Here is a 12,348-nt window from a genome sequence, read left to right on the forward strand (position 1 = left end):
AAGCAAAGTACTCACAGACATTAAAAAAAAAAAAAAATAAAAAAAATTATGAACAAAATTAAACAAAACAAAATTAAACAAAAATTAAAACAATGAAGCCTTCACTTGCTCTGAAGTGATGGAAAATTCAGAGACCCCTTTTGTGGTTCAGAGAGAGTCCTTTTGCAGATGTGGCTCGGTGTCTCCAAGCTCAGCCTGACATCCAGGCCCAGTATGCAGCTTTTGGGTGATTGTCTTGGTGTCCTGGACCATAGGAAAACCAAACAGTTCCATAGGGGAAAAAGGCCCCCCCTAGTCCTGGGAAAACTTTTCTTGCCTTGGCTAACAAGGAAAACCAGTGAAAATGCAAAGAGAAGCTCCTGGTCTGTCTCTCATTCTCCACTGCTGTGAGATTGGAGAGAACTGAACTCTTACCTCCATGTTTTCAATACAAGCTGCAAAAAAAATCTGCTCCCCCCACTGCTCTCTCTCTGGGCCTAGCTTGAAGCTACAAGACCATTTCTGGGCACACAGCAGATCAGGGGATAGAGGGTACACTGCATCATAAAGTCACCCCAGGACACCTGCTCAGAGACTTAATTTGCACCTTGTCTGAAGCTTTATCACTATTAAGAAAATATTAATGAAATGTGTTTTTCCTGACCACTTAAGTTTGGCTAGTGAACAACTATCATAAACCATATTAAAGGAGGGCTTTTAAATAACTCTTCAGTCATGTTGGTCCTCTTTTCCGTATCTCTTGGGTAAAAGTTCTCTGGGTACATCTCTTCTCTTGGGAAAGCAGGGTGTGTGGAGCAAGGTTCTTCTTGTCCTGGATTGTCACAGCTACAAGAACTAGAACCAAGGCTTCAAAGCTGAGAGCAGTCTTTGATGTTGCATTAGCTGTTGTTTCATTAACTGTAATCAGGATCAAATCTAGTTAGCTAGCAGAATAAAAATGAATGACAATGGAAATGTAGAGATGTCAGACCTTGGTGCTCTTGATCCTTCTCCCCCATGTAGAAGATCTAGTCAGAATGGATTTGATAAAGCCCAGTTGCTTGTCCTGTTTCTTTTGGAATAGGATCCAAAGTGTCTCTGGGCACAGACATTCTGGCCCTACTGTTTTCCCAGCAGGGCAAGGTGAAACGAAGCAAGCTTCTGACACTCTTGATTTTTCTGTTAGCAGCAGCATTTTTGCTCTATTTGCTTGCCTGAAACTGTAGTAAGGTATCATAAAGAATTTATGCCTCATGAATTAATTGAGCTTATGAGCAATGTGTACCTGAGGCTGCAAATTCAGTTTGATTTTAAAACTTACTCTGCTTTAAAGTCTAGTTTGCTTGCCTTTTCATTTTGAAGTAAAATTCCAAGAACAGCTGTTGTGCACTTAGTGTGGAGGATTATTGAATGTAGGTTGCCAGCAGTTGCAGTTTATCTTTGGGTAAAGAGTTGGATGCTCTCCAAGGGTTCATATTTAATCTTGGAGAGGAGCTGTTTAGAAGATGGTCACCTTTGATCAAGGAGTAACTACACAGTGAGACCAGAGCCTCAAACATGCAGCCAGTTTCTGAGAAAACTGGAGTAGAGGCAGGTCAAGCTGTAGAGCCAAGTCCTGGACCAGGGAACTGCAGACCCCCCCCAGCTACCTGCCACACACTCAGAACTCCTCAGAGATACCCAAGGGCTGGACAGATACACTGGAATTGTCTAGATGCATGAATTACTTTGAAATTACACCAATGCATAGTGAATTTAGAAGCACTTCAGAAGACGTGTCTCTTCCGTTTTTGTTGCTTGTCCTTGAAGGGTGGATCTGCAGAATTCACAGAGTGAAGCTGAGAAAAATGTGTGAGCTGTGTGTGGGGGTTACTCAGCACGGATTCCCCAGGGCTTTCACACCTGTGTGTTGGTGTATGTTTTCTTTCCCCTGTGGGATCGCTGATAAAGTCTGTGGTTAAAAACAAAAAGCCTCAGGCAGCAGAGGTGAACTTCTTGGGAGAGGGGCAGGACTTGATTGCAGTGAAGCTCTGGGAAGAATCACACTGATCCTGCTGTGCAGAGATTTGTGAGCTGGAAGAAGAATTACCCTGCTGGGTAACACCGTGTGGAGGACAGTGTGCTGTCACAGGGGTGCTGATTCAGGTACAGGCCCAAGTGAAATTTCCTACAGGCCTCAGCCAGGGTGTTCACAGACAGAATTAGCTCTGCTGTGTGCCTGTGCTGTGCTTCCTCATGTGCTTGGTGCCAAAGCTGGCAAAGGCAGAGGGAGCCTGGGCTGGTCTCCCCTACAGGCATAAATGGATGAAGGTCAACAAGGTCCACTTGAGAGCTGAATGAATAATCACTACCCAGGCTGCTGTCTAATAGTGGAAAAAGTGCTTTTGGCTTATGCTTTTGTTAGTGTTCTGATGAATGGCAAAGGGCATTAAGTTTGGTAGAGGTGCTGCAAGAAAAAAAAAAAAATAGCTGTAGTGAGAAACAAATATCTTTTGGATGAAGAGCTGTCAGGCATCTGAGGAGCTCAGCAGCTGTCAGGCACTGAGGCAGGCTGTGGGTTGGGATGCACTGTGGTCACTCTGGAGTGTCCACCTCCAGACTGGACATTGCTAGCAGGATCCTGGTTACAGGAGATGCATCTCCATCGTGGAGGTGTATATTCATAACCCAGCATCTCTTTTGGTACTTGGGCCTGGAAAGTGATAACATTAATTTAGAAACAGTAATCTCCTTCTAGACAAGTACACTCATCTTTTCTTCTACAGCTTCAGAAGTCTGAGAGTCCAATGGGAAGAAAAACCACAGCAATTAGCAATGCTGCTGTTTGTACTGATGGGAGGGAAAATGTCTTCATAACGCATGCAGACTTTGAGGTTTGTGCAGCATATGAAATTAAAATGGGCAAAGAGCCAGGGCTGAGAAACACTAAGGTTCAGTAAAACAGGAAAAGTGGTGGAGCTGAAAGAAAGAATGAGAGGGTGGCTGATGCTCAGCTTCAGCAGTGATACATGGTCACAAAGGCACCCTGAGCAGGTATCTGAGTGCTCGTGATATGCATCTGCTAGTTAAAGATCATAAAACTCATTTTCCTTTTGTTACAGCACTGAAGGAGCTGTTGGAGCACAGAAGCAGGTTTATCTAGTGACTAGGGGCTCAGTGTAGGTTCTTCTGGAGCAGCTTGAATTCAAGACTGAAGAATGACAGGATTTGCCCTTTCTCCTGACCACAAAGATAAGCAGTCTTATAAATATATAGAAATAAATAGCCCACAACCTCTGTGTCTGTTTGCTATAATTTCTGCATGAGTTTTTATTCTGAAGAAGACATTTTTTACTTTTTCTTTAGTGCTTAGACAATTATTGGGAGTGTTCAAGTGGTCCTTGGCAAATAGTGTGTCTCATCCTGTAGCATGAACGTGTTTTGTGGTGGGGTTTTGGGAGGGAGGGTTTTATTTTTGAGGAATTTAGAAGAGACTCTGACTTACTGAAAGTCTGCAAGACTTTTTTGTCTCCTGATTTTGCTCTTGAAACACTTAAACCCAGAGTTAGTGGGTTTTTGCGTGACAGCAGCCATGCTTGTAAAATGTGGAGAAAACACAATGCTCTTCTGAGGCCCTGAGGAAGAATATTAAAGAGGAAATTTTTCCAGAATACTTATTTGCCAATAGCAGGAAGTCCTATTAGGAAGAGGGGTTTAAAAAAGAGCTTCAAAGTTTTCTGCTTTAGAACAGGGTGGGGGAAGTAGGAATGGAATTAGCGTGCAAGTAACAGTCTAAATATTTTAATTGTGTTTGCATTGCACTTGGTTGAAACTTGTCTGGCTGATGAACCAAAGCCTTGATGAAGTGAAGCTTGAAGAGACTTAATTCCAAGCACAGGACACTTGGTCATAAATGTGCATTGTATTTTTAGCTTGCTGTGTCAACAGACACCCTTGTTCTGTGTGGTTTCATCTGGCTGACAAAAGCAGTGTGACAACGGTGTCCTCTCTCCACTGAAGACACTTGGAAGCAGGTCAGCCATTTGTTGAATTATTGATTTTGTGTGATGTAAGAAGCTAACTTGGTGCCTCTGGGAAGGCAGCTCTGATCTCTGTGCCATCCCAAGGACACAATCTCAAGGTCAGTACTCCCATTTCCCATGTGCACATTCACACATACCCTCTTGGACCTTATTTCTGATCATCTTGTTGGAATCAAGGGGGTCTAAGGGAGGTTTGCTTCAGTAATGCCATAATTACATGATAATGACCATAATTCGTGTATTCTCTCCGAGCTCCATCCACTGTCATGAGTTTACACAAGTGGACCCTTGGGAGTCAAAACCCTTCAGCTCATCCAAAAGGTGACTGTAAAACTTTGGGATCTGTTTGTAGCTACTGCTTCCCCCTGGCATGCCCTGGGGGCTGAGACACTTAGACGAGCAGGAAGATTGATTTGTCCTGACTTTGGGATGATGAGCAGAATTTTGGGAAGTTGTACCTCTCACCTGGGATAAGCAAAGATTCCCGATGTCTGCCCCCGGTCCCCAGGTCTGGTGCTGTCAAAAGAGCTGGGCAGGTTTAGAAGATGTCCTGTTAATTAGCACTGCAGTAGGTGGCACTGGTCATACCAATTGCTGTTGTGTCTGACTGCATGTCTAACAAAAAGTAATTCAGATTAATTTCCAGCTGTGGCCTGAGGAGCTCCAGTGTCCTGGCAGAGGGTGCTGCTAGCCTAAATTTGCCATGACCCTGCCAGAATCCATCTCCATGCACGAGCCAACTTTTGAAAAGGATTTATATTTCTTTGATATTAGGCCAAATCATTGAAAGTCATCTAATTAAGGAAAGGTCATCTAGTTAAGGAAGTGATTAAAAACAATGGAGGAGCAAGGGAGTAATTTGTGGACTTCTTCCCATGGCATGGGGTGATTTAATGGCAGATCCAGTTCAACCCAAAAGTCATTTACAGGATGCTGATACTGGTATGCCTGCATCCAAGGAGCTCTCTCTGTAAGACTTTTCCTCAGCTGTGATTGAGCCGGTTCTGAAACTGATGATTTCCAAGATGTGCCTTTTGAGGTGCACAGCAGGTGTTCCCCCCTCATTTTACATTCTCTACTGCCCTGTAGAGCACAGAGCAGCTGGCTTTGGTGAAACCTTGCCTTTCACTGAGTAGTATGGGATTTTTTAAATTTTGTGTTCTTGTTATCCATGTGGTCAAGAAAATGTCAACTCTGTGACAAGGCAGGTCCCTTAGAGCCTCCTCCCTACGGAAAAGAGACTGATTAAGTGCGCAGATTAAAAAGGAATTAAATACTCATACTGAACATGATCAAGGTAATACCATAATTTCAGAAGTTAAAAAAAGAGATCTCTTTTCTCAGCCTCACTCCCTTAAAAGGTGTTTGTAGGGGTTGTTCCATCCAGAAGAGGCATCAGATTCTCTCCACGCGGGCGTCAAACCTCCACTGCCACGGGAGGGAAAGCGATCTGCTCAAAGTCTGTGCGGAGGAGTGCCAAGGGAGGCAGGCTGTGATGAGCAGTATCTGTGTACAGATGGAAAGCAGATAAGAGCAGTCAGTGAGTAGTGTTTTATGCCCTTGTTTTGCTGGAGTCCTCGGGTACTTCTCGCCTGTGTCAGCCCTATGTGCTTTCAAACAAGGTTAAACTCCCGGGGAGTTTCTCTGTTGCCGTTACCCGAGGATGCATCTGCAGCAGCAGCATTTAAACCCACGTCTTCCTGCCTCCCAGCCTCAGGCTGATCTCACCAAGCCACGGTGTTTTCCTGACAGGGTACCACCATTGCCAGCCCATAGCTCTGAGTCATGGAGACTTTGAAGTGACTTGTGTGTGGCTACGGGGCTGTTTTGCTTTGTGCCCCCTTCCTTTGGCTCGTGGAGCTGGTTTGGTTTGAGCCCAGTGAGACCCATCAGGGTCTCTCTCTTGGTCCTCGGTGAATGAGGCAGTGTTGGAGATTTCTGGCTTTCTGACCAGCTGAAATGGGAAAGTATCATCTTCAAAGAGGCAAAACAATGAGAAACAGGTGTTGATGTTTATGGAACTGGTTGTTCTGTCAGCAGCAGACTGACTCTTTTTGCTCTGGGTAGTCTGGAATTTGTAGATGTGACACCACTACAAGCCACCCTTGCTGGGAGGGTAAAAGGTTTTGCACAAGGCCTGAGGACCTTCGCTGACCTTGATTCCTTATGTAAGAGAAGCTCATTTGACCTTGGTCATTAACCCAAGATGTGTTTCCACACAGGTCCAGTAGACAATCTGTGGACTTCTCATCTCACAGAGAAGGTGGGTGAGGATGGAAGGTGACACAGTGTGCTGTGTCACTGCCAGCAGGGTTCGAAATACAACCTGGAGGTTGTAACAGTGGAGAACTTTGAGGCAACACAAGCAGATTCTCACCTTGACTTTCATGTTGTGTCGAGAATAACTCATAATTGAAACAATTTGAGAATTGTTACTCTTAAAAAAAAAAAAATCATGCTTTGTTGATTAAAATGCTTTAAGAAGTTTAAAATATCAAGAAATTTATTGAAGAGTACTAGGTGATAGTTTTCAGTTTACACCAGAGAAACAAACAAATTTTTTTATATTTGGGTAAAACATGGAGAGAAATAAAACCACCAAGAACTTTTGACAAGAGTTGAAATATTACATGGGGAAGTGTTGATGATGTGGGGCTGTTGAATGAAAGCAAAGCAGACAATTTGGTCCCTTGGCCATCATTCCAGGCAGGCAGCCTCCCTCAGCTGATGTCACCCTATGTGTCTCCAGCTATTTCAAAATTAAATTTTGCTGACAAGCCTTCTGCTGAATATTTCTCTCTTTGAATCTTCCTTCCCCATGTAACATGGAAATTATCTCTTTCCACATGGGGTGGGCATTCAGCTCTGAAATTCCTCCAGCTGTGATTGTTTACATCACAGTAACTTCCCAAAACTGCTATATGAATTCAGGCATCTCTGTCCCTACCTCTTAATAACTGGATGGTCTTGTCCTCTAAAATTTGTCTGTGCTATGTTGTTCTTTAACTCTCCAACTTCATTTTTTTACCAGTTGGGGAAGCAATGTCTTGACCTGTGACATCTTCCCATCTCAAGATGGTTTGTCCAAAACCCTAGGTCTCACCAAGCCTAGGACAGCCAGAATTTGTGGGGGAAAAAAGCCGAAAAACCACAATTTTAAGGCATCCTACAGTGATGGCAGTCAAGTTGATGCAGTCTCTGGAAGGTGCCAAAATTTGACTGGAATCACGTGTTACTGTGAGAATGGAGTTTGTTAGAGCATCTTGTGGCTCTCTAGCAACTTGGTGCTGCAGATGACATCCCAGCCAGCCCCGTGGTCAGATGGTGGCTGTGGCTCGTGGCCACGTGGCCTCTGCTCTTTGCTTGGGGTCTCATCCTAAGCTTTGCTCCAGGTGCTCCCAGCTGGAGCTGTGCTCTCTCTACTCCCCTGCCAGGCTTCCCCACAACAACCTGGTCACTGAGGCAGGACCTGTTGGGTGCTTGGGAATGAAAGCCTGGTTCTCCCTGGGTTAGTGTTAGCAAACACCTTTTTTTCTGGTCGGAGGAGCTCATACCGGCAACTTCAGTAGCCTTGGCATGGTCCTGGTAGACCCAGAAATTTCACATTCATGCCCTGGAGCTCTGGGCTGTTTTAAAAGGCATCCATGCAAAGCTTTCTGGTCTGTCAACCACTGTTTGCTATATCAAAAACTATTACCTTTTCTTCTGTCAGGCAGTCCTGATTTCCCTGTGGGTTTGGGGTAAAGACAACAGGATTTCCTTCTCTCAGCAGCTCCCCTCCTGCTTGTCCTTGGGTGCTCTAGAAGATGATCTGAGTGGAGTTTTGCTTTATTTCCCACCAGATAGGGGATATATTTTGAAATTATTTCAAAGGCATGTGATGTGGGATTAGCCCAGTGTAAATAAACCCATCCTGCTTATTTCCCATGTGATTGGCAAAGGTGGATGCCTCTGCTTTTGAGCAGGGCCATGCCCAGGGTCATTCTGAGATGTTTTGGATTGCACGGCTGAACTTTCCTGGAATCTCTCAGGAGGCAGAGGGACAAACAGTGATAGGACCCGGGAGAATGGCTGGAGTTTTGTCAGAGGAGGGTTAGGTTGGATATCAGGAAAATTATATCCACTGCCCAGGCTCCCCAGGGAATGGTGACAGAGCTCCAGGAGCCTTTGGACAGCGCTGCCAGGGGTGCCCAGGCTGGGATTGTTGGGGTGTCTGTGCAGGGCCAGACAGACCAGGGAGCTGGACTTGGATGATATTTATGAGTCCATTCCAGCTGAGGACACTCTGTGATTCTGTGATTCCTGAGCTTTGCTGTTGCTCTGTGCAGCTCTGAAGAAGCCACCACGATGATGGTGATGATTCTGGCCAGTGAAGCAGAAATCTGGAGCCAGATTTCAGTGGCTGTCCCTGTGTGCAGGGCCCAGACTCTGCTCCAGGGGCCCACCAGAGGAACAGGCAGGGACTGAGCCCAGGGAGTTCCACCTGAACATGAGGAGAAACTTCTGCCCTGGGCAGAAGCTCAGAGAGTGCACTGGAGAGGCTGCTCAGAGAGTGTGAAGCCTCCTTCACTGGGCATATTCCAGAACCATCAGGATGCAATCCTGTTCCCTGTGCTCTGGCACGACCCTGCTGGAAAAAGGACGTGGGACCAGCACCCACTGCAGTCCCTTCCAGTCTCACCCATCCTGGGATCCTGTGGCTTATATTGCCCTCTTCATGTTGCAGTCTGCTGAACACTGGTGTCCCTGAAATCTCTGTGGGATAATCCCTGACCTCCTGATTTGCCAGAGATTTGCCCACTTGCTTCATCCTGAGTCTAAATTTCTGTACATCACAGCTGGGATGTCCCACAGGTCTCCTTGTTTGCTAACTCCTCTTCCCCTGTAGTACCAGAGGTCAGGGTAAGGAAATGGTGTCTCCTAGAAGCCACATGCCCCTCTTCCTCTTGCAGCTTCTGAGTGTTTTGGGACACCTGGTAGAGCCAGCAGCTTGTGTTTCTCCTCTGGCTCTTTTAGGATCTCCTGCCCTGGCTGTGGCTTGGGCATCTGTGTCCTTCATTTGTTTTCTTGGGCTGTCATGAGGGGATGGAGGAAACCAAACTCCTCATGGCTGACACAGCTGAGCTCTCAGGGAAGGAGCATTCCTCCAGAGTCTGCCCTCTTTGCTCATGTCTAACCCACCCAAGAGGTTGATCCTGTCATCCTCCACACCTTCTCCAAGCAGAGTCCCCTCACTGAAGCGCTGAGGGCGCTGGCAGTGCTGGGCTGAGCAGCTCCATGGCTGCGTTTTGGGCTGACCCTCTGCCCTTGGGATTGGTGGCACACGGGGACAGAGGGGATTAGGTGGGGATAGGATCACGCGTTGGTGAAAAGCAGCTGTACGGGCTGGTTGGAGTTCCCACCTGCATGTGTGGAGTCTGCTGGAGCTGGATTTCTCTTGTGTTCTGTCCGGAATTGTTCTGAAGGAACAATTAGAGAGATGTCACGGACCTTGATCCACCCACGCACTGAGCATGGTGCTGGTCCAGGCTCTGCAGAAGACAGCTCACCCTTCTCGTGTCTCCAGAGCTGTGCTGGGGTGGCTGCAGGAGGATACTGAGCAAACCCCCTGATCAGCCCATGAATAAATCTGTAAAAATATTGAAAATAAAGCAACTTTTACCATTTAATGACATATGAGGAAGATGAGTTTTTTTTCACACTGAGGGTGGGCAGACCCTGGCACACCAGCAGCTGGGGCTGGCCCTGGATCCCTGCAGTGTCCAAGGCCAGGCTGGACAGGGCTTGGAGCAGCCTGGGACACTGGAAGGTGTCCCTGCCATGGCAGGGGGCAGAACTGGATGAGCTTTAAGGTCCCTTCCAACCCAAACCATTCTGTGCTTTTGTGAGGTCATTCAGCTAAATGGTAATGGAGGGTCGGGGGGGAAAGGAAATAGTGAAAATTCTTTTGAATTATGCAGTGCCAATGGTCACTGGTGCACTAGGAACTTATGAAAACGATGCACACCAAAAACACCTCTAGAAAAGGGATCTGGGTCATGTTTGGTTTTTCTATTCTGATTATAGCAAACTGTCCTTGCAATTTAAGTCACATTTTATGGGGAGAAAAATCTGTGGTAGCCCCAAGCCATGAAAATTCAGATTTCATTTTATTTTTTAAGAAAAGAAAGCACACAGCAAAAGTTGAAATGAAAAAGCTAATGAAACCCATATCCCACCAAGCACTTGCACTGAAACTTTATAAACATGGAGGAAAATATTCTTAAGTAAGCTAATGCTCCTTGAATAAGGAGGACTTTCTGTGATCCACTCTGGCAAGGTTTGAACTATTCTGTATTTCAGGCACTCGGGAAAATAATGAGATTTTTATGTCAAATAATATTTTTCATATATTTTACTTAAAGCAATTCATTCCAGACTGATTTCTGAGCTGCTGCATCTGTTTCATGATATGCATCATTTTTATACTAGCTGTAAGGATCCAGATTCCAAAATTTTTAGGGTTTTGGGTTGTTTTGTTGTTTTTTTTTTTGGTTTTTTTTTCCACAGATAAATGTTAATCTGACAGGCAGGGCTTTCATTTCAAGTAGAAGGGTAAACATGTGAAGATTTCCCAGGAAATTTAATACACTGCAAGCTAAAAAAAAAAAAAAAAAAAAAAACCAAACCAAATAAACCACAAAAAAACCAAAAAGAAAAGGGTTGAAACCTCAAAATGCAGATGGGCATTATCACTGTAATGTTACGGATGGGGGAAGCCATCACACGTTGGATAAATGCTAGTTGGGGAGAAATAATTTTTAAAATTCCTGTCAGCTGGGACAAAAGTGATGTGTCTAAGCTCGCCGTGGCCTTGAGAAGCCGCAGAGAGACGTACGTGTGGCAGAGCACATCAAAACACCCCAGCTCCGATGGCGGGGAAAGTAAATTAAAGGAACAGGTTTGATCATAAACCTCCTGGAAAATATGAGGATATTAAAGCCGGCTGGATAATTAGCATAATTACATCATAGCAAATGCAAAGGAGATCATCTTAAGGGATATTGTATTGTGGGAGCTCGGCTTCGACTGGTAGTGCATGTTGAACGACAGACTAATAGACTGCTCCAGGGAACAGAGCAGTAAAATCTTGTTATGAATTTGTTTATCAAGAATGCAGAGATAGGGAGGAACAGCGCTGGCAGTTAGTTGGCTGAATTATTGCTTTTTTAACCTTGCTTTCGGCTGATAGTCTTTTGTCAACACCTGGGCATCCTATTTACTTTTGGGGCAGAGGGAAAAACAGGAGCTGGCAGAGGGCCTTGAGGCCACGAGCACTTTGTGCACCTGTGAAGCAGAGGACAGTTTTTGTGGCTGTTTCTTTCTCCTCTTGCCTTTGCCATGCTCTGCTTCTGGCTCTGCTGCTGCTTCAAGAAGTGGATCTGGCTCCTGCACCAGTGTTGATTTGTTTCCACAGAATCACAGAGATGTTTGGGTTGGTGGGAGACCTAAAATTTCATCCAGCTCCAACCCCTATCAAGGGCAGGGACACCTTCCACCATCCCAGGTCGCTCCAAGCCCCATCCAGCCTTGCCTTGGACTCTTCCAGGGATGGGGCAGCCCCAGCTTCTCTGGGAAACCTGTGCCAGCTCCTCTTTTCACCAAGGTGGGCGGAGGAGGGCAACTTAGAGACGATCAGGATCTACTGGGAAAATTTAAGATACTTTCTCCAGTATCCTGATTTGCTGCTTTGTGTGTTTTCTGAGTAACTTGAGAATGTCCCCCATGGGTTTTTGAGTTGTCATAATTGTGCCTGCACTGTTGTCAGTCCAGGCTCTCCCCTCCCATGGCATCTTGAACCCACCCAACAACGATCAACAACAACTTCAACAATTTAGGACATGTTTAACAGAGGATTGATCTTGTCCAGTCTTCGAGGGTCACCTCAGGGAAGATCCACACCTCTTACCCTGCCACAATGTGAGTTTGATGTTTCTCCTCTGTTTGGTCTGCCACCAGTGAACCAGCAACTCCTGGCCAGCCAGGAACCAGGGGTTCAGCCTGGCATGGGGAATGTGGCCAGTGTGAAAACTCTCCTTGGTGGCTTTCCCAGCTATGGAAGGGGTTGAAATACAATGGAAAATCTGGGAATAAATAACTGGGAATAAATCATTATAAATACTAATGCATTAGCCTGGGTAATGGGTGGCACTTCATATCACAATGCAGCTAACACCAAGCATCTTGGCAGTGTCCTGGGTCACAGAAGGATCAGGTTAGTTGGCTCCTCCATCAAACTACCAAAGTTTTTCTGCACAAGCATGTTCTGTCTGAGTTTCAGCGCTGGGATCATACTCTGGGCTTTTGG

This window comes from Poecile atricapillus, chromosome Z (assembly GCF_030490865.1).
Source record: "Poecile atricapillus isolate bPoeAtr1 chromosome Z, bPoeAtr1.hap1, whole genome shotgun sequence".
Taxonomy (NCBI): Eukaryota; Metazoa; Chordata; class Aves; order Passeriformes; family Paridae; genus Poecile; species Poecile atricapillus.